The 5,095-nt window shown below is 49.8% G+C and overlaps 1 pseudogene across 1 annotated transcript; it reads right to left on the bottom strand.

The window, feature by feature from the left end:
* Nucleotides 1-3,481: 3,481 nt before the first annotated feature.
* On the bottom strand, nt 3,482-4,003 carry LOC307111512 (jun dimerization protein 2-like; annotated as a pseudogene). Its single transcript has one exon. The product of its transcript is annotated as a jun dimerization protein 2-like (transcript).
* Between the last annotated feature and the right edge of the window lie 1,092 nt (nt 4,004-5,095).

Here is a 5,095-nt window from a genome sequence, read left to right as displayed (position 1 = left end):
ACATTGAAAAATATGATTTACCTAATTCCACCGGTATTGGTTCCATAGATATCATGCATGTGCAGAAATTACAGCGGTACGGGAAACATTGACTGGAAGAAACTTGGAGCATGAAGGAGTTTGCCGTCTATGGTAGGCTTGGGTTGGGGGTTGTGGGGGCTGAGAGCATCGTGGAGGTTCTGAAAGAGAGGAAGGCAGGACCCTGGCAGGAGAGAATGTGTCCTAAAACACAGCCCCATGCCTGCATTCCTCCCTACGACGGCTTGTGCTTTCCAATAGCCAAAGTGCTAGCTGAGTCATTCTGTAATTCAGTGAGATTGTATCTTTCACAGATTTTTTTAACCGACTATATCTCCTTCCTGTAAATCCTAATCTCTGATGACAGAAAGTGGGTGAGTGGCTGCCAACCCATTAAGTATTACGCCTGTACTTGAACTTTATGTATGTGGAAACACACAGTATTTACATTTTCGTATTAGCTTCTTTCCTTCAACATAATTATTTTGAGATTCATTCTCACTGTTGCATGAATTAGTAATTTATTCTTCAATATTGCTAGGTATGACTAGGCCACAACTTGTTTATCCATTCATCTGCTGGTGGATATTTGAATTGTTACCAGTGTTTAGCTATTGTGAATAAATTGCTGTAAACATTCTTGTACAAGCCTTTTGGTGGAAACTTTTTTCATTTTTTTTAAAAATATATGTTTTTATTGATTTCAGAGAGAGAGGAATGATGAGAATCACTGATTGTCTGCCTCCAGCACGCTCCCTCCTGGGGACCAAGCCTGAAACCCGGGCATGTCCCCTGACCAGGAATCAAACCATGATCTCCTAGCTCATGGGTCAGCGCTCAACCACTGAACCACACTGGCTGGGCTGTTTCATTTCTTTAAGACAAATACCTAGGAGTAGAGTTACTGAGTTATATGTAGGTGTATGTTTTACTTTATCAGAAACTTCTCATTTCACCATTTCACACTGGCAGCAGCAAAGCATGAGAACTACAGTTGCTCCAGCTTCTCACCACTAGTGTGGCCAGGCTTTCCAGGGTCAGCCACGCACATGGGTGTGAGAGGATGGGTCCAGTTTACACTTCCTTGGTGCTACGCATCTTTTCATGAGCTTATTGCCCATGCATAGGTCTTCTCTCCTGAGGCATCTCCTCAAAGTTTTGGCTTGTTTTTTTGAGTTGTTAGTTTTTTTATTATTATTAATTTGAAGGAGTTCTTTATATATGATAGATCCCCTTTGTCAAATATATGTATAGTAAATATTTTCTCCCAGTCTATCATTTGCATTTTATTTTCTCAATGGTCTTGTAAAGAGGTCTTTAATATTTATAGAGTTCAATTTATTATTTTTCTCTCCTTTATGGTTAAGAGTTTCAGTGCCCTTTCTAAAGACTGTTTGCCTATAGTCCCGTGGTCGGCAAACTGCGGCTTGTGAGCCACATGCGGCTCTTTGGCCCTTGAGTGTGGCTCTTCCACAAAATACCATGGCCTGGGCAAGTCTATTTTGAAGAAATGGCGTTAGAAGAAGTTTAAGTTTAAAAAATTTGGCTCTCAAAAGAAATTTCAATCGTTGTACTGTTGATATTTGGCTCTGTTGACTAATGAGTTTGCCGACCACTGGCCTATACCAAGGTCATGAAAATATTTTCCTATTTTTTTCTTCTAGAAGTTGTAGAGTTTTAGATTTTAGGTCTAGATGTATTCTTCTGCTCAAATAAATTGTTGTGTGGTGTGAGGTAGTGACCAAGTCCCTCCCACCCCAATTCTCACCCCTTCCACACACACTTACCCAGTTGTTCCAGCACCATTTTCTCCATTAAATTGTTCTGGCACATTTATCAAAAATCAGTTGACTACCTAAGCCTCTCTGGTCTGTCCCATTAATTTGTCTATCATTATGCCAATATTTCAGTCTTAATTAATGTTGCTTTATAGGAAATTTTTAATTCAGATAGTGTAAGTCCTCCAATGTTCTTCTTTTCAAGAACTTGGCCACTGTAAGTCCTATGCCTAGAACCAACTTGTCAAATTGTACAATGAAGTCTATGAGAATTTGATTGATATTGAGTTGAATTTATAGTTTAACATAGAGAGAGTAGTCATCTTATCAGTGTGAGTCTTTCATAAGCATGATATATCTTTCCACTAATTTGGATAGTATTTAATTTCTTTTACCAATATATTACTACTAGAGGCCCGGTGCATGAAAATTCATGCACTCGGGTGGGTCTCTCAGCCTGGACCGCTCAGGTAGGGTCCCTAGGCCTGGCCTGAGATCAGGGCCTATTGGGGCTTTCCTTCTCTCAGTTGCAGACGGCTGGCTCCCTGCACTCCCTGCCCCCCAGCCCCACCGCTGCCACTGCTTGCCATCTGTGCAGCGCTGTTCCTCCCTCCGCTGCCACTGGTCACCTCCCTCTGCAGGCAACAGGTGTGGGGTGCGATGGCTTGGCTGGCCTGGGCCTCCCTCTGCGGGGCAATCACTGGCCAGCTGCACACCTGCCACAGCATCGCCGGCCGGTGGTCTGGGCCTCCCTGAGCGATACAGAACTGAGGACTATGAAGGGTTTATCAGGATGGAAATGCACTGCACCCCACCCCTGCCACCCCCAACACCCAGAGACTACAGTACTTAGAAATTACACGCAACGGCCATAACTGCTGAATATCTGTTCGTAACAAACAAACCATAGCATATTCATACTGTATCACATCCAGTGATTATAGACACCAACTTATATATTGCTTGTATAAAATCTTTTTTTGTAAAAAATACTTTAAAAAAAGAAAATATAAAACACATGTGCAGTTGAAAGCCCTGCCAGGACAGCCAGTCTGTAAACATTCAGTGAGTATGTGCTTTGGAAGGGCGTCCATGCCTTGTGCCCACAGAAACTCCAGCAGGGCCAGCGAGGTTGCATCCTGGCTGCCACTCCAGGCAGGACTGAGGTAGACCACGGTGGGTGGGTACAGCAGGGCCTGGCACTGTGCCCTTCTCCAGCCTTGCATCAGGATCAGGGTCAGGGTCAGGGTCAGGGCTGGGGGCAGGCAGATTTCAGTTTCACTCTGAGTTCCATACTCAGCCTAATTCTGGTTGCAACTCATGGCTTTTCCTGGCTGCTCGGAGGTCCTTTGGGTGGGTGCCCTGGCGGAGAGGCCGGAGAAGTGCCCACGGCTGCCTGGTTGGGTGTCACTCTGGCCAAGCGCCTCTGTCCTGCCTCCTGCAAACCTGGCCCCAGGCACAACAGGGCCCCCTCAGGACTACTTTGGTCTCAGCATTTGGTCCTGGGTTTCATCAGCCTGGGTTTCTTCCCCTGGTGTGGCTGATCTGAGTTTCACATAAAAGCCTGGCCAATGCTGGCTGTGCTGAGCCTCATTGAAGAGTTTTTCATGCAGCAAGGAAGAGCCCTCTGGGACCCTCCTCTTCCTCCTCCTCCTCCTCCTTCTCTTTCTACTCCCAGCCCATGATCACTTCTTCTCCAGCTGCTCCAGCAGTGGGTTGCCTTCTGAGTCGGGGTCTTAACGCCATCGATCCTGACGATGCAGGTGGGGCGATGCTGGTTGAGCATCAGGATGAGCTGCTGCTGCTCCTGCTTCAGCTCCTCCATCTGGGTTTTCAGCTCCACATTCATGAGCTCCAGCCACTCAGATTCCCGCTGCAGAAACTCCTCCTGCTCCTTCTTCTTGTTCCGGGATCAGGCTGCCGCCACTTTGTTCTTTCCCCAGCACCTTTTCCTCCGCCCCTCTTCCTCGTCTAGCTCACTTTTCACAGGTTGAGGCCTCTTGCCCAGTTTCACCTCCAGGGAGTGCAAAGGGGCGATCATGGCCCCAGTGTTGTGGATGTCAGTGTATTTCAGCTCCTCTGCAGTCAGGGCTGAGCTGGGGAGTCCGGTCAGGGGTCCGAGCCCTGGCAGAGAGCCCGCAGTCATGGAAGGGTCCAGGATCTGCCCAGGCATCATAGCAGGAGGAGTGGCAGTCCAGCCCTGCAGGAGCCACAGGGAGAGGCTGTGACCCTGGGGCCTGGACCAGGCTGCAGGCGTCATGCACACTCAGGAGCTGCTGTGGCACCAGCCCCGCCCTGCAGTGTCCACTGCTGCCAGCAACTCCTATCGCAGCTGCCCAGCGTCCCTCCCACAGGCGGTGGCCTGTGTCTCCCTCTTTGAGGCGATCGATCGCAGGACTCTGCCTGCCTACCTGATCACCCCCAACTGCTTGTCTGCCTACCTGATCACCCTCAACCACTTGTCTGCCTACCTGATCACCCCCAACCATTTGCCTCCCTGCCTGATCGCCCCTAACTGCTAGCTGGGGGGCGGGGGCCAGCCCGGTGATTGGCCATGGTGGTTTTGGTCTCTGGTCATTCTGGTTGTTATGGTCGCTGGGCTTTTATTATATAGGACTAGAGGCCTGGTGCACGAAATTCGTGCACAAGGGGGGGTGTCCCTCAGCCCAGCCTGCACCCTCTCCAATCTGGGACCCCTCGAGGGATGTCCAACTGCCCATTTAGACCCGATCCCGGTGGGATCAGGCCTAAACAGGAAGTCGAACATCCCTCTCACAATCCAGGACTGCTGGCTCCCAACTGCTCGCCTGCCTGCCTTCCTGATTGCCCCTAACCGCTTCTGCCTGCCAGCCTGATCACCCCCTAACCACACCCCTGCCAGCCTGATTGATGCCTAACTGCTCCCCTGCCAGCCTGTTTGCCCCTAACTGCCCTCCCCTACAGGCCTGGTCCCTCCCAACTGCTCTCCCCTGCAGGCCCGGTTGCCCCCAACTTCCCTCCTCTGACAGCCTGGCCACCACTAACTGCCCTCCCCTGCAGGCTTGATCGCCCCCAACTGCCCTCCCTTGCAGGCCTGGTCCCTCCCAACTGTCCTCCCCTGCTGGCCATCTTGTGGTGGCCATCTTGTGTCCACATAGGGGCAGGATCTTTGACCACATGGGGGCAGCCATCTTGTATGTTGGCGTGATGATCAATCTGCATATTACTCTTCTATTAGATAGGATAGAGGCCTCGTGCATGGGTGGGGGCCAGCTGGTTTGTCCAAGCCAGATCAGGGTGGGGGTTCCCTTGAGGCATGG

This window comes from Cnephaeus nilssonii (assembly GCF_951640355.1).
Source record: "Cnephaeus nilssonii genome assembly, chromosome: 15".
Taxonomy (NCBI): domain Eukaryota; kingdom Metazoa; phylum Chordata; class Mammalia; order Chiroptera; family Vespertilionidae; genus Cnephaeus; species Cnephaeus nilssonii.
The sequence above is the reverse complement of the archived record's forward strand: the minus strand, read 5'-3'. Positions and strand labels throughout refer to the sequence as shown.